Source organism: Mesoplodon bidens (genome assembly GCF_964165515.1).
Source record: "Mesoplodon bidens genome assembly, chromosome: 2".
NCBI lineage: Eukaryota > Metazoa > Chordata > Mammalia > Artiodactyla > Ziphiidae > Mesoplodon > Mesoplodon bidens.
Genome location: NC_138177.1, coordinates 119846385 through 119873955, shown reverse-complemented (window position 1 = coordinate 119873955; position 27571 = coordinate 119846385). Strand labels below are relative to the sequence as shown.

General features: G+C 37.8%; 1 protein-coding gene across 2 annotated transcripts in view; it reads left to right on the top strand.

Moving 5' to 3' along the window:
* The window catches only part of ST6GALNAC3 (ST6 N-acetylgalactosaminide alpha-2,6-sialyltransferase 3), a 571072-nt gene that overhangs the window by 348490 nt on the left and 195011 nt on the right, over positions 1-27571 (top strand). The gene's annotated exons all lie outside the window — the stretch shown is intronic.

The following is a 27571-nucleotide window of genomic DNA, read 5'->3' as shown; positions in this document are numbered from 1 at the left end:
TGCTAAATCTTTGCTGAGTTCTTTTGCCAGCTATCAAATGAACAGAGTAACTTTTCAAACTGATTGTTATATGTTTTTGACTATTATGATTACTTGATGAGCCAGCAGCTAGGCCCCATTTATTCCACCTACCCCACCTTCTGTTCTCTCCCTTTTGATTGGCTTGAGGCTCCAAAAAAACACTGGCTGCTTCCCCAAGATATCTTTAGATTTCTTCTTATTTAGCTCAATTTGCTATTGAATAAATTGGATTTTAGCCGAAAGAAGTCTACACATTTCTGTTTTAAAATAGAAATGTGAGAGAACTTTAGGACCTAAACTCCTTTGGAAGCTGTGGCAAAAATTTACTGAGAGCACAAAACAGAACAAGCTATTGATTCTCTAATAAGGTTGCATAGCTTCTTGCCTGCAAATAGGTCCTATGATCGTGAACACCATAACTTAGCATTTAACATGTTAAGCAGAATACCATGTTGAAATTATGCATTCCTTAAAATCATTAACAGTGGATTCTTGAAGAGAAATGAGATATACATACCGTTCACTCAATGATCTAAAAACCAATTTGCATTTTTTTCATTACATCCCGTTTCCTGCAGCATTCTGTAAACCACCTTTCCCGAGGCCTGCCTGTCTTATTCTTCTCCTACTCCTTACTTTTCCTGCTTCCTCCCCCTGCTTCCTCTTCCTCCTCCTCTTCTCCCGTGTAACTATTGCTCACCACTTTTTCTTCCTCTTTAGAAAGGTAACCAGTATGTGAGAGAGAAGTAGAATTATAAATCAGTTTACCTTAGTTCATATATCTAGTTCTAATCAAGAACTGCTGAAGGAAAATATTGAAACTGATTGCTGAAAGTTTGAATTACTGTGAATTTTGCTTTTTTGTGTAATACTATGGATAAATTGAGCATTGACTATAATTCCAATATTAACATTCTGATTTCCTCAAAATATCTGTCTTTTATTCTTCCTTATTATCAAATTTAAACTTTCAACTATATTGCAGTGTGTGCTTGAGAAGGGGAGTTTCTGATGTCTCTGGTTATAATTTAAATGCTGATAACTATTTCAAAATCTTATCTGGCTCAACTCTCCTACTGATAATGTAGGTGGAATTTAGTGTTTTCTACTTCTGAGAACCAAAAATGCATAGCTTCTAATGAAATGCAAGACAAATAGCCATGATAGTGACCCCTTCCACTTTAGTGTTAGCAAGAAGAATCCCAGTGTTAAGATTTGAATCAGTATAGCATAAACAGTCCAAAGAGACAGGCACTAGGGGTTAAAGGAGTAGGTATGTGCTTCAAAGAAATACTCTCACATGTAGCACCATTCTATATAAATACGACCATTCTCAAGTGGCTTTGGAAATTTCTGGTCTCTCACTAGCCCAGAGCAGTGCAGTTAATTAGGTATATTTGGTTTTTCATTAGTAATACTTAGCCCTCGGGGTATGCCCTAGTCATAACTATAAGCCCTAGAATAATTCTGTGGTATCAGAGAAGAGCTCAGCATGCTGTCTGTCCCCATGTGTTTATATCATGCTGGCTTTGCTGTGAGCTTTCAGTGAGACAGCACTGTCACAGATGTGTGGATTGTACAACAAGCACCGGAAGAGAATAGCTTTGGGAGATTCATTTTCCTACTGGCTGTGATGAGGAAAGCTGTTTGTATAGTGGGGAAAAGGACACTTGGTAAAATTAATTTGCAGGTATCATTCAATTGGTAGAGTTACCAAAATAAAAGTAGAAAAAACAAGTCAAGATGATTTTATGATGCTTTCTTGCTGTTTTCTTCCCCAAGTCTAATCCCGTCTGGTGCTTCACTGAATACTACAACCAGACCAAAGAAGACAACTATGCTAGAAATGAGCAGAACAGATGGTTTTGGTAAAATCTGGTTGGTTGACAAAAGGTCAACCAAAACGACCTCAAGGGTAGCAATCTCCACAGTGATTTAAATCTGTACCCTAAATTTAGCTGTGTGGATTTTATTGTTAAAGATTTCCCATAGTGACCTGATGTTCATTGCCAGATTTCAAAGAAGGATATTTTTTAGCTTTTTATGAAGGAAAATTTCAGACTTATAGGGAAACTAATGCTGTAATGAACTGTTGTATACCACAGCTCAGATTGAATAATTATTAACTCATAGGCAATCTTGTTCTATCTATATCCCTGTACACTTTCTCCCTCCCCAAGGATTATTTTGAAGCAAATGCCAGACATCATATTATTTTATTCATAAATATTTCAGCATGTATCTCTAAAAGATAAAGATTCTTAAAAATAAACACAATGCCATTGTCCTACAGAAAAATCAGCATACTTTCGTAATAACAATATATATTTAGTCTGTTTTCAGATTTCTCCAATGATCTCATTAAAATTTTTAACAGTTAATTGAATCGGGATTAGTGTTAAGGTCTGTGCATGTTCAAATCAAGATTAGCATAAGGGCTTTACAAATAATTGGTATGTCTCCTATATTTCTCTTAACACATGGCTTCTTCGCTCCCACTCTCTCCCTTTATTATTGAAAAAAACCTAGTCATTTGTCCACAATCCAGATTGTGCTGATTACACCCCCATGGTACTTCGACTTTGGTATCTCTATATTGAGGATTTATTGGATTCGGGTCTAATTTTTTAAAAAAAAATTATCAAGACTATTAGGTGATACTTCTATCAGCATGAAGACCATCTAGTTTTCTGTCTCTTTATGTTAGCATTCATTAATGATCATTGTCTAGATCGAATAGTTCATTAGAGATTACAGAATGGTGATATTTCATCATTTCTTTTTCATTTATTAACTGATATACCTTATAAAGAGAAACTTGGTCTCATTAACCATTTGGTGACCATGAGGTAGGAGATAGTACCAATTCTTTCTCTTTATTAGTTTTTTTTTCTTGAAATTTATTTAATTTATTTTTTTATACAGCAGGTTCTTATTAGTCATCCATTTTATACACTTCAGTGTAAATATGTCAATCCCAACCTCCCAATTCATCACACCACCCCCACCCCCTGCCACTTCCCCCGCTTTGTGTCCATATGTTTGTTCTCTACATCTGTGTCTCAATTTCTGCTCTGCAAACCGGTTCATCTTTACCATTTTTCTAGATTCTACATACATGCGTTAATATACGACATTTGCTTTTCTCTTTCTGACTTACTTCACTCTGTATGACAGTCTCTAGATGCATCCACGTCTCTACAAATGACCCAACTTCGTTCTTTTTTATGGCTGAGTAATATTCCATTGTATATATGTACCACATCTTCTTTATTCATTTATCTGTCGATGGGCATGTAGGTTGCTTCCATGACCTGGCTATTGTAAATACTGCTGCAATGAATATTGGGGTGCATGTGTCTTTTCGAATTATTGCTTACTCTGGGTATATGCCCAGTAGTGGGATTGCTGGGTCATAGGGTAGTTCTATTTTTAGTTTTTTAAGGAGCCTCCATACTGTTCTGCATAGTGGCTGTATCAATTTACATTCCCACCAATAGTGCAAGAGGGTTCCCTTTTCTCCACACCCTCTCCAGCATTTGTTGTTTGTAGATTTTCTGATGATGCCCATTCTGACTAGTGTGAGGTGATATACCTCATTGTAGTTTTGATTTGCATTTCTCTAATAATTAGTGATGTTGAGAAGCTTTCAATGTGCTGCCTTCTTTGGAGAAATGTCTATTTAGGGCTTCTGCCCATTTTTGAATTGGGTTGTTTGTTTTTTTAATACTGAGCTGCATGAGCTGTTTATATATTTTGGAGATTAATCCTTTGTCCGTTGATTTGTGTGCAAATATTTTCTCCCATTTTGAGGGTTCTCTTTTCATCTTGTTTATGGTTTCCTTTGCTGTGCAAAAGCTTTTCAGTTTCATTAGGTCCCATTTGTTTATTTTTGTTTTTATTTCCATTACTCTAGGAGGTGGATCAAAAAAGACCTTGCTGTGATTTATGTCAAAGAGTGTTCTTCCTATGGTTTCCTCTAAGAGATTTATAGTGTCTGGTCTTACATTTAGGTCTCTAATCCATTTTGAGTTTATTTTTGTGTCTGGTGCTAGGGAGTGTTCTGATTTCATTCTTTTATGTGTAGCTGTCCAGTTTTCCCAGCATCACTTATTGAAGAGACTGTCTTTTCTCCATTGTATATCCTTGCCTCCTTAGTCACAGATTAGTTGACCGTAGGTGCGTGGGTTTATCTCTGGGCTTTCTATCTTGTTCCATTGATCTATATTTCTGTTTTTGTGCCAGTACCGTACTGTCTTGATTACTGTAGCTTTGTAGTATAGTCTGAAGTCAGGGAGTCTGATTCCTCCAGGTCCGTTTTTTCCCCTCCAGACTGCTTTGGCTGTTTGGGGTCTTTTGTGTCTCCATACAAATTTTAAGATTTTTTGTTCTAGTTCTGTAGAAAATGCCATTGGTAGTTTGATAGTGATTGCATTGAATCTGTAGATTGCTTTGGGTAGTAGAGTCATTTTCACAATGTTGATTCTTCCAATCCAAGAACGTGGTATATCTCTCCATCTGTTTGTATCATCTTTAATTTCTTTCATCAGTGTCTTATAGTTTTCTGCATACAGGTCTTTTGTCTCCCTAGGTAGGTTTATTCCTAGGTATTTTATTCTTTTTGTTGCAGTGGTAAGTGGGAGTGTTTCCTTAATTTCACTTTCAGAGTTTTCATCATTAGTGTATAGGAATGCAAGAGACTTCTGTGCATTAATTTTGTATCCTGCAACTTTATCAGATTCATTGATTAGCTCTAGTAGTTTTCTGGTGGCATCTTTAGGATTCTCTATGTATAGTATCATGTCATCTGCAAACAGTGACAGTTTTACTTCTTCTTTTCCAATTTGTATTCCTTTTATTTCTTTTTCTTCTCTGGTTGCCATGGCTAGGACTTCCAAAAGTATGTTGAATAATAGTGGTGAGAGTGGACATCCTTGTCTTTTTCCTGATTTTAGAGGAGATGCTTTCAGTTTTTCACCATTGAGAATGATGTTTGCTGTGGGTTTGTGTTATATAGCCTTTATTATGTTGAGGTAGGTTCCCTCTATGCCCATTTTCTGGAGAATTTTTATCATAAATGCGTGTTGAATTTTGTCAAAAGGTTTTTCTGCATCTATTGATATAATCATATGGTTTTTCTTCTTCAATTTGTTAATATGGTGTATCACATTGATTGATTTGCGTATATTGAAGAATCCTTGCATCGCTGGGATAAATCCCATTTGATCACGGTGTATGATCCTTTTATTGTGCTGTTGGATTCTGTTTGCTAGTATTTTGTTGAGGATTTTTGCATCTATAATCCTCAGTGATATTAGTCTGTAATTTTCTTTTCTTTATAGTATCTTTGTCTGGTTTTGGTATCAGGGTGATGGTGGCCTCATAGGATGAGTTTGGAGTGTTAGCTCTTCTCTAAATGTTTGATAGAATTCACCTGTGAAGCCATCTGGGCCTGGACTTTTGTTTGTTGGAAGACTTTTAATCACAGTTTCAATTTCGTTACTTGTGATTGGTCTGTTCATATTTTCTATTTCTATTTACTGAGCCTTGATTTGTGAGCCTTGATTTGTGACCCTAGTGTTGGAGGAGACCCTCCAACACTAGCAGGTAGATTTGGTTCAGTCTCTATGGGGTCACTGCTCCTTCTCCTGGGTCCCGATGTGAACACTGCTTTGTGTGTGCCCTCCAAGAGTGGAGTCTGTTTCCCCCAGTTCTGTCAAAGTCCTGCCATCAAATCCCACTAGCCTTCAAAGTCTGATTCTCTAGGAATTCCTTCTCCTATTGCTGGACCCACATGTTCAGAGACCTGACATGGGGCTCAGAACCTTCACTCCAGTAGGTGGACTTCTGTGGTATAAGTGTTCTCCAGTTTGTGAGTCACCCACCCAGCAGTTATGGGATTAGATTTTATTGTGATTGTGCGCCTTCTACCTTCTCATTGTGGCCTCTCCTTTGTCTTTGGATGTGGGGTATCTTTTTTGGTGAGTCCCAGTGTCTTCCTGTTGATGATTGTTCAGCAGTTAGTTGTGATTTCAGTGTTCTCGCAAGAGGGAGTGAGAACATGTCCTTCTACTCTGCCATCTTGAACCAATCCCCTCTTTTTTAGTTTTAAGGCATTCATGCCCTATCATTCTCCAAAAGTTACAAGTAGATTTATTATTTTCAGTATTTACATATTGACTTGTGTACTTAAACATATTTGAAATATTTTAATTCATTCCAGTTATGTTCTTATGCTTAACTGTCCTATTTTGAGCTGTGGGAACCTCTTCAGACTGGATTTTGAGTCCTTTTGACATGTCTTTAGTAGTCTTGTAAAACAAAGTCTTTTAAATCTCCTTTGCTTCCTGGTATTATAGGATGTTTCAGGCTCTTCTTGTGCATATCCTGATGCAAACGTGGGTTCAGACTTTTTTTTCCAAAGAACTTTCGTCTTTTTTAGTATTAAGAGAGCATAATCTTGGCACTACACATGCTCATTACTACTGGATTGGTCTTTGTTTCGTGGTCTTTTCATTGGACAGAGCTAGTATATAAACAACATATGCTGTATATATTGTTTAAAGATAAAATTTTTTTGAGTTCAAACTGAAACTTCCAATACAAATTCAGGTCTACCAGGTTTTTAGCTTACCTCATCTATCTTATATCTGTTCTTCTTTCCGCCATGCTGACAATCACAGGTCCTAGAGACACCAATGTAAATACTCATCTGCTTTATCCCACAGCATACACACAATGCTTTTAGAATAAAAATAACAGCACAACCAAAATATGATTACTGTGAACATTTTAAGATTATTTTGCATCAAAGAAAATGTTTTATGCAAGCATTCGTGTAGGTACATGCTCACAAAGTGTGTGTTGGTTATATCCTAATAAATGTTTTAAATATTTTTCTCCTAAGTAAATAGGAGGAAGTTAAGTGGTATACATCACTGCAGGCATGAAGGGGTGAGGAAAAAGCATTGTCCATATAATTTGACTTTTGTGTAAACTATTTTGGTTGATTTGCCTGCAGTTCCTGGAGGCAACTGCTAATTTTCGTCATCAGGTTTTTTTTTTTAACATCTTTATTGGAGTATAATTGCTTTACAATGTTGTGCTAGTTTCTGCTTTATAACAAAGTGAATCAGATATACATATACATATGTCCCCATATCTCTTCTCTCTTGCATCTCCCTCCCTCCCACCCTCCCTATCCCACACCTCTAGGTGGTGACAAAGCACCAAGCTGATCTCCCTGTGCTATGCGGCTGCTTCCCACTAGCTATCTATTTTACGTTTGGTAGTGTATATATGTCCATGCCACTCTCTCACTTTGTCCCAGCTTCCCCTTCCCCCTCCCCATATCCTCAAGTCCATTCTCTGGTAGGTCTGCATCTTTATTCCCATCTTGCCCCTAGGTTCTTCATGACCTTTTTTTTTTTTTTTTTTTTTTAGATTCCATATATATGTGTTAGCATACGGTATTTGTTTTTCTCTTTCTGACTTGTTCACTCTGTATGACAGACTCTAGGTCCTTCCACCTCACTACGAATAACTCAGTTTCTTTCCTTTTTATGGCTGGGTAATATTCCATTGTATATATGTGCCACATCTTCTTTATCCATTCATCTGTTGACATCATCAGGTTTTTAATGGAGAAGTTATGTCACCATTATGATGTATAATTTATAAAACTAAAAAAATATTTTTCCAGGCTTCCCTGGTGGCGCAGCGGTTGAGAGTCTGCCTGCCGATGTAGGGGACGCAGGTTCGTGTCCCAGTCCGGGAGGATCCCACGTGCCGCAGAGTGGCTGGGCCCGTGGGCCGTGGCCGCTGGGCCTGCACGTGCGGAGCCTGTGCTCCGCAGCGGGAGAGGCCACAATAATGAGAGGCCCGCGTACTGAAAAAAAATATATATATATATATATATATTGTTCCTAGTAGTTAGAGTGATTCATGATAGGAAAGTAATTAAATTAAGTTCTTCAAAGAAAAATTTGCTTCTCAACTTGATTCTTCAAATTGTCAAAATCATTTTTAAAAAATACTAGCCCCTCCTCCATTCAAGGCGGGCATCTTTTCATTTTTCCAGTGGTTTTATTTTTATCGTAAGGGATTCCTTATTGAGAAAACATGAAGTAATAAAAGAACATGTACCCTGTTAAATTTCTTAGAATGAGTTTAGATCAACTCATATGCATATTGGAATACTTTTTCAAACCAAATGAAATTTAATTTGCTTTCTTATCAGTTACTGACTAAAATTATTTGGCATGTCAGTTAGAAACGGTGACCTTCTGGGAAAGGCTGAGAGAACAGAGAGAGAGACTGCTTGCCCTTTCTCTGTTCATCTTCTGGGGCTTAGTTTTCTTTGGAATTCTAGGTCATTTGGGGAGTGGTCCCCTTTATATTTTTACTTACCAAATATTTTTCTGGGAAACAGCTACCTTCAACAAACCAGAAATCTTTGTAATTAAAGGTCTTGTAGTCAAAATAATCTGGACCAAAATGGATCTCTTTTCCCCCTTTGAATGATTGGTGTGCATACATAATACTAGCTTGCTGACATTTCCACATTTGCATTAATACATTTTAAGACTGAAATACCCTAGAGGTGCTGTAGGGCTGAGAGTGGCACATGGTACTGCATTCAACATTTGCAGAATGTGATTATGTGCCTGGCCATGTACAGATGTAAAACGGATGTTACTCTCTTGGAGAAGCAACAAAGCCTGTGTGAGGTGTTCTGCTTACCTATGGGTGTGTAGGCAGTTGCAGCTTGCATCCCACTTTAGAAATACATTGGCAAATGCAGGCACATTATTTAATTAAGTAATAATCCCATTAAAACTGCAAAGCTAATTCAGGGCTGATAAAGGGCCCTGAGCTCCCCTAAATAGGTCTTCATTAGCGGGCACAAATGTGGCTCTGCCTTCAGGGATGGATGAAATTAATGAAAGCTAGCAGCAAATAGATCAATATTTCAAGACGTTACTGCTTCAGGTGCAGAGGATGTGAAGGGAAAGAGTTACTTTTAAGGTTCATTTAGGAAACAGGGTACACAAAAGTTAGTTTCAGAAGACACTGTCAAAATGGGAAACTGATTGGTAAATATCAAGATGGCTACATAGCTAATCATTGCCTGCATGCTCCATCCATTCCCACTCAGTCCTACAGAGAGAAAAAGAAATCAGCGATGTGTTGTTTCTCACAGCCTTGTGTTGGAGTCGGTTTTGTCATCTGGTGTGGGTTTTAAGTGCAGCCCAGATTTCGCTGTTTTAGCTTTGGCCATTTTGAAAGTTTCTTGTGCTTCTGTGTGATCGATTTTAGGGATTAAATTGTCTCACATCCCTTAGGTTTACAAACCCTTAGTATTTCCTAGAGTGGAAAGAGGAAAGCCTCCCCCCTGAGAATTTAGAAACTCTCTGAGAGTCCCCTCTGTTGGGACACAAGGCAGGCAAACTGCCTCAACAAATGCAGTACAGCGAGAGGGAGGGGCAAAAGCAAAAACTGGAAGATATGCTAGCCCGAGCGCCAGCCAAGAGGCACAGACACGTGCCTAGTTCACCCAAAGAAATCCTGTTACTCTACCTGGACTCTGAAAACAAAGATGTCTAGTTATTTCTAACTTGGAATAAATAGGTACTAACCTTAGGAAAACCTGGACCAAGGGAAAATAGGCAAAGTAGAAAAATTCTTGGATTGAGAGACAGAACCCAGTATTAAAAACAGTATTTTCTTTTTTTTCTTTTTGAAGACAGTCTTTGCAAATATAGCATCTCAGCACTTTTTTCAGGAGCAACGTTGACTCATCTCTGTTAAAATGAATTAATGTTCCCACCCCAGCTGATGTATTTGGCAGAAACAATGAGTTCACACAGCAGTCACGGGCAGACCCATAGGACTTCGGAGTCAAAAGCATAATAAGGCATCCAGGGCTGTGTTTTCATGCTAACAAGCATTGGGAAATAGTTGACTTCCTTTTTCCCATTATTCATGATGGCATGTAGTGACCTACATTAGGCCTCCTCTGTAATACACACAGGCTGGAAACTAAAAATTCACTAAAAAAAGGGAAGAATCTATTTTAATAATGGGAATTTGGAAGGGATGTTTTTAATTTACCAATATATCAGTACTGACCTCTCTTTTGTTTAAAATTACACACATTCGTGCAAGGGCATGTGCACGCACGCAGTGGGTAAAACTAATTTGATAAAACAGCTTAGTTTAGGAGTAAAATGAGAAACATCTTTAATTCAGTGACTATATTTTTTAAAGGAAGACTGATATTCAGACTACTGATAGTTGTAGAAATCAAGACTTGCAACCAGTCTACTTCAGAAAATGATGTTCTCCTGAGGCTTAGGATATGACTTGACAGAATGGCTAGATACATAGCCAGATTATGCTGTATAGAAAGAAGTCCCAATAGACATTTATGCTAAACAGTCCCTCAATATAAAGGCTTTTGAACACTACAAAGGGTGTGAACCTCAAAGACAAATAGACCTTAAATCAAAAGCTTCGTTAGAGTGTATCTACACTTTAAACTTTATAAGGGCTTTAAGGGTCTTTTTTTCTTTTCTTTTCCTTTCCTGTTTGTTTGTTTGTTTGTTTAAAGTCATGGGATTTTTATTTATTTAAGTCATGAGGTTTATCTCTTCGGTTGATTTGCTTCCCTACTATAATTTGGATTTCTCCTCTCCTTTGATTTTTTTTTTTCATCTCCCAAGTTTAGATCAAAATCAAGGAAATTAAGAATGGTTATATACTGTCCATGAAAAATATGAAGCAGGGGCAATCTCTTTCTTTTTTCCTCAATTCTTGTATACCTTGACTCTTAAGACAGAGTTGGTTTCTTTGAGACTTTTCAACCTATACAGTATCCATCTATACTACTAGATTTTTACTTGCTTGGACAACATTTCAAAATATCTTGCTGAGATGCTGTAGGAGCTCTACAAATGTTTGTTGAATTGAATTTTTGCTTCTTTGAAAACAAAAATAAGAGACTATTTACTAGATATAGTAATGTTGACCTTCTAAATGGACTTCCCTCCTTAGCTTTTTTTTTTTTTTTTTACTAAAGAATGAGTCCTCTAGATCAGTACAGTATTTTCTTTCTTTCCTTCTCCCTTCCTCGCTTCCTTCCTCCCTCTGTCTCCCTCCCTCTCTCTCTTTCTGTTTAGTACAGTACTTTTCAAACTTGAATGTGCATGCAGTCACCTGCTGATTCAGGTGATTTGGAGTGGAGCCTGAGAATTTGCATTTTGAACAAGCTCCCAAGCCAGGCCTGTACTTTTAATCTGCTGATGACACTTAGAACTGCACTATGTTAAATTGCTTTGAATGAAGAGACAGGACAACATTTCATTTTTCCTTGAGTCAGAGAAATACATAAGGAAAGGATAACTATGTCTCAAATAGCCTTGGTAATCTACTTGTAATTGGATGCCAGTTTTGTGACTATGACCTGTTCCTGGCCATTTAAACACGATGGCACCCTGAAGTCCTTAAGAATTCAATGAGGGTCTTATTTATCTCATCTTACTATGTTTATTTGTCCATTTCTCTCATTAGACAACACACTTCTTAAGAACAGGGACTTTGCTTATCTCCAGTTTATTTTCAGACCTAGCACAGTGGTGGTTTACCATCAAAAGAGCAAACAAATGTGTTGTTTTCACTCTACTTCTCTCAGCTAAATGGCTCACAGATATTTCAGGTTTCCTTGAAATGACCTCAGCAGTAGCTCATTTTCTTTCTTCTATCATTACCACTACTGCTGCTCTAGTTGAGGCCTTCTTTTCCTCTCATATGGGTGACTATGAATATAGCCTTGCCTCTATGCCTTTGCAGAGATTGCTCCCTCTGCCTAAATTTTACTTCCTCCCATTACCATGCACACAAATGCATCCTTTATGACCAAATTAAATGTTACCTCTTCCATGAAGACTTTGGTAATATCTCTAATTAGAACTCATATTTCCTCCTCTGAAAATCCATAGCATTTGGACTTTTTTTTAAAATAAAAATCATCACTCTCTACCATGCATTATTATTTATGTCTAATTCTCCAGGTAGTCCATAAACTCTTTAAGGGAATATCAGCTCTTATATATTTGTTTCCCCACCACCTGATACAGTGTTTGACTCTAATAGGTATTTGGTAAACATTTGATAGATGAATGAATAAATGAGTTAAGGAGTGAAAGAAATAATACCCAATAGTTTTTTTTTTTTTAAGTTTCCAAGTCCCTTTGCCACTTGTTGAAATACTTGTGAATTTCCAAACACTTTTCTTCAGTATATAGGGGTCACAGTAATACCAAATGAGGCAAGTTATAGGATTGGATTTTGATAGAAAAGTTTCCACAGTTCTACTCAGACAGACCACCCCTTGCTCTATCTTACCCAAAGGCTGGCAAGTCTATTACCTTTGCCAGATATTTTGTGACTGGGCACTAGGTTTTTAATAAGTCACTGACAGAGCCATTCCTCAAATACAGGTTTGCATTTTACTTTCTCTTCAGTGGCAAAGCAGGTTCCAAGACTTCACTCACAATTCTGTTAGCTGTCAGTTGCCTGGTGAAAAAACAATTCCTAGCACCCAAGGTTGTACTCTTGGACCTTAGGCAGAAAGGCCACAGAAGGCAGGAAACCAAAGACCCAAGTAAAGGAGAACTGATCACTATCCAACTTTATCTTCTAATTGTCTTCTAGACAATATTTTCTTCACTGATAACAAAGAAAGTGAATTGCCTTAGTGAAAATAGTTTTAAATAACTTTATGAAGAACATAAAGAAAAGGAAAAAATTAGTAGCAGTGTCTTTTAACCTGCTACATAAATGGTTGATGAAACTGTACACAGACTTAGAGGAAAATTAGTGAGTATTTTGGCATAATTCAGATCATGTCACTCTTCTGCTCAGAACCCTGAGGTAGTCCCCTATTTCCCTTAGAGTAAAAGCACAAGTTTTTTTGTTTTTTGTTTTTAAACATCGTTATTGGAGTATAATTGCTTTACAGTGGTGTGTTAGTTTCTGCTGTATAACAAAGTGGATCAGCTATACATATACATATATCCCCATATCTCCTCCCTCTTGCGTCTCCCTCCCACCCTCCCTATCCCACCCCTCTAGGTGGTAAAGCACAAGTTTTTACAATGACTTACAATGCCTTCCAGGGTGACCTGGACCCTTGTTTCCTCTCTGGCCTCTATTTATTAAACTTCCTTCATGCTCATTCTGCTCTAGCCATACAGTCTTCCAAGCTGCATCTCAAACACACCAGGCATGCTCCCTCCTGTAGGCCTTTATTTCAGCCCTTTGCTGGATCACCCTTTCTCTTCATGTATTACATGATCAACTCCATCATCTTCAAGCTTTTGCTCACGTCTCCCACTCAGTGAATCTACCATGATACTACTTAACATTGAAATCCCCACTCCCAATAAGCAGCATTCCCAATTCTCCTTACTTGGTTTAACTTTTCCTTTCTTTCCCCAATAGCATTGTTTACCTTCTAATATTTTATGTACTTATGAATTTTATCATTTATTGTTTTTGTCGTTCTCCCCTACTAGGATGTAAGTTCCTTAAGGACAGGGATCATTGTCTGTTTTTGTTACTTATATATCTCAGCACCTAGAATAGTGCATGGCATATAGTAGATACTTAATACTTGCTGAATGAATGACCAAGGGATGGAAAAACAATTAAGTAAATAAAGGATTCAGTCAAACTTGCAAAACTTATCTCATGGGGTCTACCAAAGCAAATTAAAAGGAAGAAAATACATGTGTTCAGAAACTATACAGTTAAGGTACAGGGTTTTTTTTAATTAATTTTTTTATTGGAGTATAGTTGATTTACAATGTTGTGTTAGTTTCTGCTGTACAGCAAAGTGAGTCAGTTATACATATACATATATCCACTCTTTTTTAGATTCTATTCCTGTATAGGTCATTACAGAGTATTGAATAGAGTTCCCTGTGCTTTACTGTATGTAGGTTCTTACTAGTTATCTATTTTATATATAGTGGTGTGTATTTCTCAATCCCAATCTCCCAGTTTATCCCCCCCACATTCCCCCTTGGTAACCGTAAGTTTGTTTTCTACATCAAGGTACAGATTTAAGGTAATTTGTTCTGCTGTTATTCTATAAAATAATACTAGGATGACAGTTCTCTTATTTGAAGAGATCATCATGTCACTCAAGGAACTGGTCTGACTGATTTTTATTCTTCAGCACATGGACCAGTTGTTTAAACAGAATAGACCAAATTAGCTAATTTCTTTGGTATCCACAAAAACAGCAAAAATCTCTGACTCTTATTTGGGTTGGTAGAGAAGTAGTTCCCAAGCATGAGCCTATATCTGAATCGCCTGGAGGACTGGTTAACACACAGATTGCTAGGGCTACCCTGAGAGTTTCTGAGTTGGTGGTTCTGGTACAAGGACCTAGAGTTTGCAGTTCTCACAACTTCCCAGGTAATTCTGTCATAGCTGGTCCTGGGACCACACTTTGAGAACCTTTGTGGTACAGAAAGATTCTAAGATATCAGGAGTTATATTCAATTGTTTTGAATACATTTGGTCCTATAATCTTTATACTGTTGGCGTAGTGTTCTGTGACCATCTAAAGTTACTTTTATTATGATTATTTTTATGGTGAGGAATTTTTTAACTTCCTGTGAAAATCCTACTGCAGCTTTGTCATTCTATTCTTCACTTTCTTATGATCTTGCTCCTCTGTAATCATGCCAGATGGTGCTGCTCATTAGCTTATGAAGAAGTGATGCTTTATCATTCTAGACAGACAAATCATTCTGTTCTCTGACTCTGAGTCAAGAGTCAACATTTGGGTGTATGTTCAACCTACTGTTTGCTTTACAATTTTGCTCATTAGGTATTTATTACCCTGAAAATATATGAGCTAGTCATTATCCCTCTGTCATGTATTTCTCTCAAATTATATTCATTTAAAGTTCATATTGGCACCGTTTGACAACTGCCATCATCACAGCATTACCTCCACTAACATGTAATTTCTCTTTTGCCTGAATATCCATAAAATTAAGATGCTGGATAATATTCCATTCTCTGACTCACCATGTTCCAAAGGGATAACTGGGGCAATTGGTATTGCTGATTTGTGAAAAACAATAAAACTTAAGGACAATAAGTAGTATTATGATCAATGTCATCACATTCTTTTTAATTCATTGTATGTTTTCCTTATGAAGAAATCAGAATGAAGAGCCTATATGATTTAATGAGAAGTATAAAGAAACAAAACAAAACTAGAAACACTTAGGAAGACACTGGAAAGGTGGATGGGGAAACTTTTCCCATGTGAAGTGGAGAACTAGTTAAAACTCAAGACCTGGAAAAAAAATAACATACTTGTGCTATTCAGTTATTGGAGCAAAACCATATTTTTCAAAGTTCATAATTTTCTCTAAAAGGGTAATTACATTTAGTGCTAGATAATTCATGCCCAGGCACCATTACAGGCATACATGTAGCAGTCTCTTGATGTGAATAGGTCATTTATTCTCCCCAAGTATGCTTCTCTACACAGTTGCAATATTGAAAATGTCAAGTTTTCTTGAACTTTTGCTGATTGGAGTGTAGGAAAAAGAGAAGGGTGTATAGTTGGAGGCTTCTGGGAGAGGTTGTCAGTTTGTCTTAATTCTTCTAGTTGAGAGTAGATCTTTGACTATTAAATCTTTACCAACTAAGATGTTCATATTACACGGCATAGTCGTATCATTGTGGAGGTGCAGAAGCACTGAAGGTAAATGCAAACAAAGAATGGTTGCTTTTTCAAGGTAACTTTTCTACTATGCATTCTGTATTTCTAATATGTTATGCAGTCCTAATCTGTCAGTCCATAACAAACACAGTTGGGTTTACTTAATTGTGTATTAAATTTTCTTCCATCAGTGGAGCAAATTTCACTTATTCTTCATGGCGACCATAGTTAATTTGTTCTTTATCATCTACTTCACTCATAACTTATAGCTAACCATCCCACCTTAATTAGGAGACAGGACCCTTCCAAAGAGTGAATCATTGGCAACTCTGCCACCTGGATAGAGTTACATAAAATATGTTAAAAACAGAAATGACTGCATAACTGGTTCATCATATTTTCCTTAGCAGGTGGATTCTTAGTGGGCCGAGAGTGTGTTTCTGGTGTTTTGGCTGCCAAGCACATTGTGGGTGTTCAATAAATATTAAATAATAAGAAGAATTTCCTAATTAAGATGAACATTTTTCTATATTAAGCAGATGGTGCTCAGTAGGAGTAGCCCATTATTTACAAGTATGACGCAAGGTGCTGGCAATTGTCTAGGAAACATGGCTCCCACTTTGTATGCTGGTATATGTTAAAGCAAACTTTTGTGGCAAACAGCTTGATCAATATTAGTTAATGTTTGTGATAAAAACTGTGAATAGGGATGGACTTTGTGTATATATGCCTGTAATTCTGCTGTTTTGATTGTTAATATTGGCTTCGACTATAAAAATGTTTCTTGCTGGTTGCTGCAAAGCAAGTTTTGGCAAATCAGTGTCTGATTTTATCCCATAGGTTCACCATTTGATTTGAATCCTCATTATTGTCTGATTTCTAAAGAGATTTTTCTTTCAAGTCCTTTGAGTATCTCTTTGGGTTACTAAAACTAGATGTGAACACCTCCGTGATATTTGCAATGCTTATATTAGTAGCTAAAACCTCAGTGGAACTAACCAGAGTTAATTAGGCATTCCCAAAATACACATCATTCTATGATTTTGCAGATCACCGCAATGAAAATAACAGTCTAATTTCGTCAAGTCATGTATATTATAGGGAGAGGGATGATGAGACAAGGCAATTCTCAGTTCTTCGGAGGAGTTAATTTTGTTGTCAGCACATCCACATTTCCAGAAATCACAAACCACAGGCAGAACTTTCTAGCAAAAGTGATCACATACTGTTTCCATTTCTAACTTCTGCCTTCTATATAGTGCCTATGCAAATAGGGGCTTTCAAGGATGTAAAACTAGCATCTTTGTCTATTAGGAGCTCAGCGAGCAGCTGCCATGCTTTCTCATAAAGGATAGAAAACATCCTGTTTACTAACATACTCCCACATGCACTCACACCAAGCTATTCTATTTAAGCAGAGCTTTTATTTTGGCTTGAGATAGGCAGCATGGAAGTAGAGCGTTATTCAAGTCTCTTGCAAACATTTCATTCATTCTTTAAGCACATATTCCCTGGGTGCTAACTAGGTACCAGACATTGTCCTAGATGTGGAGAATCCACTGGTGTTTGAAACATGTTCTCTAGTTTTACCGGGAACTCATCAGAGTTTCTGGCATGTGTTGGCAGGTTCTTTGCACCGGGTCTCACCCCCTTATTTTTAATATTTATAAATCATGCTCATCAGGCTGTCAGTAGGTAGGAAATGAAAGCAGCTGAGAAACCCTGCCAAGACAGAACAAATCCCAGAGTGAACTAAAAAATATGTTGACCACCGGGATGTGTGGCAAACCAAGATGTGTTCTTGAAGTGGCAAAAAATAAGTATGGTACAAAAGTCCAGGCTTACCTCACTGTCAGATAATCAGTGGGCTAGAGATTTCACCTGTGCCCTCTACAATCCCTGTTAAGGAGTCATGATCATGTGCTTTTCTGTAAGCCTGGAGTCTGTCCAAAACATGAGCTTATAAATATGTTAGCTTAAATCAGGCTTATGATAATATAGAAGATGAATTATCTTCCTGTTTTGAAAAGTATGTATTCTATAACTCAATATGTCTGGAGTCCTCCCAGAGACGTGTATGATTTTTTACCTTCAATTCCTTTAGATCTTTTTTTAAAAATTTATTTATTTTATTTTATTTATTTTTGGTTGCATTGGATCTTTGTTGCTCTGCCCGGGCTTTCTCTATCTGCGGCGAGCAGGGGCTGCTCTTCATTGCGGTGCGCGGGCTTCTCCTTGCAGTGGCTTCTCTTGTTGCGGAGCACGGGCTCTAGGTGCGGGGGCTTCAGTAGATGTGGCACGTGGGCTCAGTAGTTGTGGCTCACGGGCCCTACAGCACAGGCTCAGTAGTTGTGGCGCACGGGCTTAGATGCCCCGTGGCATGTGGGATCTTCCTGGACCAGGGCTCGAACCCGTGTCCCCTGCATTGGCAGGCAGATTCTCAACCACTGCGCCACCAGGGAAGCCCCAACTCCTTTAGGTCTTGATTCAAATGTTGCCTTATCAGAGAGCCCTTCTTTGACGACACCCTCCATCTGACGCCCCACCACAACCTGCCTACCAAACTCTATTGTCCTTTATGTCACACTTATCATGGCCTGAGACATTATCTTTTGGCTCTTGTTCTTCTACCCCCGCCCCACACTAGACCTGTAAGCACCATGAGAGTAAGACTGTGTTTTACCCAGTGCTGTACCTCTGCCCCCTCGAATAGCACCTGGCACATAGGAGATGCTCATGACACAGTTATTGAGTGGATAAAATGAGTCTGTTTGGAATTGTTAGGTCCTTAATTTAAGAAGCAACATTAGTCAAGAACTCCTAGGGTTGGAATGGAACTTAGAAATGTCTATCCCACTGCATCCCAACATTTATGCAATTTTACCCCTGTGGACTTTATGCTTTGAAAGATGTGATCTACAAAAAGGACACAGATCAGTAGTATTTATTTCTCCATTTTTATAAATCTGAGACAAATACAACTGCCATTAAAAATTCTGATAACCAGAGGTGATATAGTTTCAGCTGAAAAGCAAAAAAGTGGATGTGTCAATAAGACTTTGTGTTGGACAAATAAATGACTCCTACATGACCTTTTGAAATTTTATACATAACTCAAGAATTTCTATTGCCAACTTCATGGTACCCTTGTCCAGAGATTTCAGTAAGGAAACTCCAAAATGAGCCCAACACACACATCTCATGGGTGAGGAAACCTGAGACCAGGATAGTTTTAGTGACTTTCTCAAGGTTGCACCTTTTACTGTAGTGAAGCTTTGATCACAGGGTCTTCTGAATCTTAGACCAGTGCCATGTTTACTGGTTCACATATATACTCTATGGAGCACCTGTTTCAGAATCTTCTGGAGAGGGTTGACAAAAACATAGCCTGTTAGCCCTGTAGATTCATAATCTCTGGGAATAGAACCTGGGGTTCTGCATTTTAATCAGTTCCCCAGGTGTGTCTTATGCATAGAAATGTTTAAGAACCAGGGACCTATTATGTGCCAGGATTCTTGATTCTCCTCCATTTGAATGGAAAAAATAAACCAATCAAATCTTATCACCAAACTATACGGATACATGTTTATTGAACACTTTAACCAACAGCTTTACTCAGGGAGGGACACAGGGCCATGTTAAAATCTGTTTAGTTTTACCATCAAGTAGATTATATAAGCTATGAGGTACTTTGAAATGTGGGGCTTAAACCTAACTAGTTCATTAATTTCTTCCACAAACCTTGTAGAGTCCAAGATGCCAGGGAGTCACAGATAATTGGGACAGCCCCAGTGTAGTTCGGGGAGACATATATGGTTTCACAGGGCTACAGGGAAGCCCTGAAGAGCTTGATGCTTCCATACAAGGCCTCAAGAACAAGTCACACACCAGCTAAGGCCAGGTGGTTAGCAGACTACATTTTTAAATCTCTTTGCAAACTGCTAGGTATCTCTCCAAGTCCCCCAGATAGTCTCAATCTTCATAAAAAGAATAATGAGTGAGTTCTCAGAGGTAGAGGTTAGAAGCAAAAAGTTTATTAGATGCTCTTATTATTGTTATTATTACTAGTTTTCAGGACCCACAATTACTGTTGCCATAATCACTGCCCAATCACATTGCCCTTGGCCTTTGTTCTAGTAAATGTCCCCCACTCTTCATCATCTTTGGGGGTGGATCATACAGTGCATCAGCATTTTACTTCTTGACGTACAACCCCGAGATTGAACAATTCAAAAAATTTCTCAAAATGGCTTTGTGGGCTATTAATTTAATTCGCTGAATGGTGAACACTGTTTAAGACATTTTTCAGAGATTAGGCTATTGAATATTTCATACCATGGAAACTGTCTTAGGAGAGAGTTGGAGAATTAAGGCACCAAAAATTGAAGGAAATATACTTGAGAAAACCTTATGAACTAGAACTTCTTATAAGAATATTAATATATTATTTTTCTGCATCTTGAAATTTCCTCAGGTGTGTATTGAATGAGCTGACTTCATGGCTGTAGTTTTGTTGTTCTTTCTATGTTACTTTGCAGTCCACCCTGTGGCCATCATATTGATTTCAACACTGTGGTCTTCACTATAGGAAAATGAAGGCATTAATAACTTGGTCTCTATGGACAGATTGTAATAGAAAACCTTATAAATAATTGCCCACTAATGGGAAAATTGAAAATATGCACTGTACTATAGTTGTCATAATGTAATCATTAAAATTATAATTATGTGACAATGAAATAACTCATTATGCATTAGTTTATCTTTACATAATGTTAATAGCTAATGAAAGTGTGACAATTACATCTAATTTAGTTTAACAACATTTATGTACTTCTTGTAAATGGACTACATTTTGCTTGAAACCGTGTATGTGGAGGCATTAGTGAAACCAAGGTCCATCTCTATTATGAGTTTTGAAATGCAACCATCAGTCCAAGCAGAAACTGTAACTTAATGCCTTTTTGTTAAATGAACTGCAAATGTGAGCTCTTACTAAGGGTAGCTTTATAAAAAAAGTTTCTTGGATTATGTCATTGATATAGTTAAAATACCCATTAGCCCTTCCCCTCCCACAAATGTGTGTGTGTGTCTGTATGTGTTTGACTCATCTGTTTTGTCTATAACTATAGACTAATTTTACTAGATTTTCACGTTAGAAGAGGTTCGCCCAGATTTGGGTTATAATGATGAATGGGGGTAGATGTTCGTTCTTTGCTATAGATTATAGCACACGACCGTCCCCAACAGCCTACCCACGTGACTTAGGCCACGAGTAAACTCTCTGTGCTTCAGTTTTCCCACGTGTAAAGTAAGGTTGGAATAATAATATCTGCTCTCTGTACTTTTGTTAGAATCAAACTAAATAATATTTATAAATGTCATAGCTAGAGCCTGGTACATGGTAAGCATTAGTAAATATTTGTTATTATTATGAAATATTTTACATCCATGTTATAAAATCAAGAGAATAATTCCAAGCTAATATCACATTTCCTTCACTGACATTTTATTACATATAAAGGAATCTTTCAGACTTTGATTTTTCCCTCCTTTAAAAAAAGTTCTTATATGTATCGTATTGAAAACAGCATAGGGGCCCTCAATATGTAATCAGCATGTTCTCCAGAATGGAATTTTGAGACCCTTGAGCTCTGGAAGGCATTGGCCAAGTCACCAGGGTTTCCAGCTACTCAGGTTTCACTTTCAGAGTGATGGACTGTGGGATTCTTTCCAGACCCCTGGCCACTGTCATCATTCTTGGGTCATCAGGAAGCATCAGGAAGCAGAGGCTGTTCAAGGGAATCCAGGTGGAAGTTGGCAGACTTGGTCAGTTGCTACTGTACTTCCAAGAAGCTGTGACACTGGTCTTTTTCTTCTGTTCCCTTGATACATTAAGCATAAATGAAACATTCCCTCCCCGAGAGAACTCATTCAGTCCCATAGCGTCAACCATCACGGTTACATGTTATCTCCACCTCTGACATCACTTCTAAACATTAGTCTCTTAAACTAGGTATGCAATTTCCATAGGCAAATTAATCTGTCTAAAACTTGGCTCATCTTTCCAACCAAACTCTGATTGCATTACCAAGTCCACCATCTCTTACTTTGTAATATTGATTACATGCTTTATTTCTATTTCAAGGTTCCCATCATCTCATGTTGAAACTACTAAAATTTTCTCCATCTATTGTCTCCTTCCCATCTTTTGCCCTTCAATCCACATTTTATACTTCTAACACGTTAGTCATCTTAAATCACCTTTGCATTTCATTCACCTACCTACAAATTTTTTTTTTTTTTTTTTTGCGGTACGTGGGCCTCTCACAGTGTGGCCTCTCCCATTGTGGAGCACAGGCTCCAGACGCGCAGGCTCAGCGGCCATGGCTCACGGGCCCAGCCGCTCCGCGGCATGTGGGATCTTCCCTGACCGGGGCATGGACCCGTGTCCCCTTCATCGGCAGGTGGACTCTCAACCACTGCGCCACCAAGGAAGCCCTACCCACAAATTTTTGATGATTCTTCATGCCAATAGTATCTTTCATCTGGATTCTTGTCCTAAGAATTTTGCCCTACCTTCTCTCCAAGTTTGTCACCAGCTAGTCCTTACAAATATTCTCTAGCCCAAGCAAATGAATCTGCTCATTATCCTCCAACATGCTCTGAGCTTTGTATCTTTGCTGGTACTGTTCCCCCAACTGAAATGCCCTTCCTTCTGTATCCTTGTCATATAAATCCATTCAGGCACACCCCAAGAGTCAACTCTTTCATGCAGCTGTTTCTAACAGCCCTATTTGTCTCTCCCTCCTCTGAATTTCTCAGCCATTTATTTTTCCTGTCCTGAATCTTACTTTGTTCAGACTGTTTTGGCTTTTCCTTATCCTTTACATATGATTCTGGCTGGCCAATGAGATTGGCAAGATTGGAAGCCCCTCAAGACTGTCTTACGTCTCTCTGTGCAGAGTACTAGGTATATATTAGGTCTTCAACAAATATTTGTTGATGAGAATGTCAATTTTGTAAATACTTGAAGACAATACTCAAAAGCCTTCTTGCAACTACTGGAATCTGCCTGGAGCTGATTTCACACTTAGAAGGATTGTTTTCTGAGCCTCCTTCTCATAGGAGTCTTGTGAAACCTCTTGGCAGAATTAAGCACAATCCCCTCTGCCCTGGATTCAAAGACCTGTTCCTTAGGGAAGTATCCTTTTAGCTAAGAGTTTATGGGAAAGGACAGACACACACAGATCAGCATCACAGCCCTGGTAGCCCCTCTCCTGCTAAGGGCAGCTTTCTCAATCTCCCATCTTAGTAGGGCCCTTAACTTACCTCATTTCTGAAAGAACAGGTGCTGGATCACCTGTAGCTGATGCCACTTAGCGAACCCCAGAAACAAAAGCAGGTGAACGCTGAGTATGCTTGCCTCAACTCACTAACTAACTGGATAAACTTGGACAAGTCACTTCCCATAGTCTCCAGGCTTTATTTCCTCCACTCTAAAATGGATGAAGAGCTCAAACATCAAAATTTGCTGACTTTTGTTTTTTTAATCAGAAGCTAGATGGATCCAAATAAAATGAAAATCACATTTTGGTAAAAAAAATAAAATTCAAGGCAAATCCACCTGATTTTTTGTAGCTCTTCATTTCATATAGGGAAATCTATCTCAAATTCTGTCTTCTCTCTGTCTCTTTGTCTCTCTCTCTGTCTTTGTCTCTCTCTCTCACACACACACACCCACAATTCTCTACCAAGTCAGTTTTTTCTCAGGTATCTCTTGCACACTTAGTTCTCCTCTATGTGGAAAGAGCTGCCAATGAAATAAGATATGGAAACGTGATAAGAAGGTGACCTTCTTTTAAAATGTCTTATTTCTTACACTGAAAAAATTCCAGCTAAAATGTGTAGCTAAGTTACCTTCATTAGTTTTCTTTTTTTCTCTCTTTTGTAGTACTGAGTGATTTTTTTTGAGTTAGAAATAGTGAATATAACTGGAAGTCTTTTTCTTTCATTTGTACCATCTAAAAATATTTCTATTGTTTAACAAAAATAAAACAAAAGAATCGGGCAGATCACAAACTTACACAGGTGGTCTTCAAGGGTGAGATGTGGCAGGTGGGCATCTTTAGTCTTATGTTGCTTTTCTTCTTGTGGTGACGCCCTTTTGCCATCCCTGCTGCCTTCTGACTCTTGTGCTCATCTGTCCTCTCTCCTTCCGGTACCTGCTCACACTGTTCCCTCTGTGTCTCTCTTTGTTCTTCCTCAGAGCTCTTGACTCTGCTACTTAATGCTTTTCAGTGCCATGGTTCTTTGGCACAAGCTGAGTTGATCACTGTCTTTTTTTTTCCCCTCCCTTTGAAAACTTTGTCTTGTGTATCTTCTAGATTTCTGGTAATGCTTGTCATTCTTGTTAGGTTTTGTTCTTGTTTTGCTTTGATTTTTCGTTAAGTTTTTTTTTAACTCTATGAGAGAAAAAGAAAGAGATTTTATCCCCCCTCTTATTCTAGGTTTTCCCTTCTGCTGCATTTTGTACTTTGTGTATGCATTATGCCTTAAAGTCCGAAGAAATAGTCAGCAGAGCCGGTGGTGGGGTTATGGATGATTTCTACTTTCTTCATTATAGTATTCTATATTTTCTGAAATTGTTTCATGGTACCTGTGTACAAATATTTCTAGTTAGAAAGAAAAAGCAATGAAATGAGTTGCATTTTGGCAAGGAAAAATATCTTAACGAGTGCCTGACTTTGGATCTTGCTTCTAGCCCTCCATCAAACCTCCTTTTCCCTGTCTGTCTTCACCACCAGCTGTGACTACAATGGCTGGCTGAGCTGGAGACAGACAGCAGTCCACGGGATTGTGGAAGTGAAACTATGGTTAGCAGGCGCCTACAAAGCTGCAAGTCATGGGTCACTTCTGTTGAATTCCCTAAGGCTAGGCGCTTGCTGCAAATTGTTCCTGATGGGAGGAAATGCAGAGAAATAGCACTGACTACCTTATGAAATCCAGCACCCTTGGTTTAACATGACAATTATTTTTGAAAACTGCTGGTGATAGCAGATAGAGGTGAGATGTGATGAGACTTATTTATTATGATAGTATCACATTGTGATTACAGAGGTTTTTTAAAAAAATCTTTTATCTATTTATTCATTCATTTATTTATTTTAGTCTTCTTATTGATTGCTCTTATTGATTACTGGGTACTCATTTAAGTTGCATGACCAATGCTGCTGCTTGCTCACTCCTCACAGATGACAACCTCAAAAAGCAAACCGTGGGGCTTCCCTGGTGGCGCAGTGGTTGAGAGTCCGCCTGCTGATGCAGGGGACACAGGTTCGTGCCCCGGTCTGGGAAGATCCCACATGCCGCGGAGCGGCTGGGCCCGTGAGCCATGGCCGCTGACCCTGCGTGTCCGGAGCCTGTGCTCCACAACGGGAGAGGCCACAGCAGTGAGAGGCCCGCATACCGCAAGAAAAAATAAAAAGCAAACCATGGCAGGCCCCCCCAGGAACTAAGGTGGCAGGGCTCTGAGTAAAGCCCAGGCTCCCAGATTTCCTTCCAAATGATGTGATCATTAACATGGGTTAAAACCTGTCATAGGTGGCAAGAATCAGAGACAGAGATAAGAATCTTTGGCCAGAGAGCAAGCCCATTTTTACATGCCGCTAAAATTGCCACCTCTCATTGTATACATGTGAACATAAACATGGTATTTCATGACTAGAAACTGTCATGGTCTAAGCGCTTTGGTCTATCAGGTTGTTAACCGAACATATAAGCTTCTATCCTAAGAAATCAGCTCACATAGTAGACAAATCAGCATTTCATCTATGTACATCACAAGATTTATTAAACATCTCCTACGGACTAAAAACCCCGCAACAATGAAGAACATTGGCATTTCCTTAAAGCACTTCTTCCAGTGAGGGATGCAGACATTTTAACAAATAAATGCAAAGAAAGATTATAAAAAAGTATTTTAGAAGAGGTAGCTATTTACAGGATACACTAGTGAGAGAAGTTAACGTTCTGGTAAACATTTTTTATTGTCATGTAAACAAATATGTCTTTGTATGGAATTCACTGCAATTCGCTGATGTATGTGTACAACTGCACACTATGAACTGTCACTGGAAGGTGACTTTTTATTGCCATTTTATATTTTGGTAATTCATATTTAGTACTCATAGTCACTTAGCTTCTCAGTATCTCATTTTCCTTATGAGTAAAGTTGAGGTAATATTTCATGTATTTGATATTTAATAGGTTAAGGATATTAAAAATATATATCAAAGGTTGATTGAAAATATCAAGCAAGACTCTGAATCTAAAAGCATATATATATAAGATGAAAGATACTGTAACTGTTATTAGTATTAGCCTATATATGGGGAAAATAAATGATTAAATAAACATACATATTTATGGAAGACAAATTTATGAAAAGTGTGACTAGCAAATGGTGAGAAAAATCTAGTATCTCCTTTTTCAGAAGTAACAAACATTCTTATTCAGTTGCTAAAGGTTAAAGGAATTCTAAGAGGTTTGACATTCCCATGTTTGAATGTTAGATCATAGATAATGATTGTCCTGAATGCTGGGTAAATAATTGACTAAATCTAAAAATGTGAAAAGCACTGCGCTGAGGTCCTGGTAATACTTTCCCTGAATAATGTTATTTAACCAAAGCTAAAAAGACTTAACTATAAATCTCCTAAAATTAATGTTTTTTCCTTCCTGAAAAAGTAGTTTCCATAGGACTCTGGTCAGTATTTCAGTATAACTTCAAAATAATATCAGTTTTGTTGTGTTCATGGTTGTACTGGCAAATTATTTTCCATTGATGATTAAACATCGATGAATCATCATAGAGAATATCAAATGACAACAGACCTATTGCCTTATGCTTCAACCTTTTCTAAAATTCCTCAAATTGGAGTGAAAACCCAAATCTCTTTCTTTGTTTTTAAAACTCCTTTGAATGAAATTTGTAATCCAATCTCTTTTGCATTAAAGCATTTGACTGCAAAAAGTATAAATTTTCTCTGGGTCAATATGCAATTTTCTAAACTCACTTAAGCTCAGACTGCTAATAATCAAATGAAACTGAGTTCTAAGCTAGATTAAAGGACAGATGATTGAGGATGACAGTAATTCCCCAAGGACCTGGAAGTCCATCAGCATATCACATTTGGGAAACTGTTGGTCATTAAGGCTATGGGTGGTAAATTTAAGCCTAAAGGGAAGTTGCTTTCTTTTAAAATTGAATCATCAGTGTTACTATTGAGCTATCCTGAGTCACAGTTTTTTTCATTTAATGAGGACTGTGTAACTCTTAAGAAATCAGGGTCAACATTTCTGTTTTACCTGTTTGTGGTGCTTCAGCCATTATTTAATACATTAAATATTGGAAATAATCTCTTAACCAAACATACAGTGGGTATATAAATGTTAGGGCTTTATTCTTAATTTATTTAACAAATCCTTAGCTTTGTATTGGGCACTGTGCCAATTATTACATTACCTCATTTAATCCTTACAATAATTTTATGAGGAAAAATATTCCTCCCCCTCCATACACACACACAAACACATACAGAGATAAGGGAATTGAAACATAAAGACCTTACGTATAATCCAAATTTATTTTCGTCTAAGATGATTTACAACATATCTGAGGATTTTTTAATTTTAAAAATTCTCCGTATTTTGAAAACTGACACAACTATTGATTATGGATCACCAATTTTAGGAATTGAACCATTGCATAGTCTAGGGATTTTATCTCCAATCCCC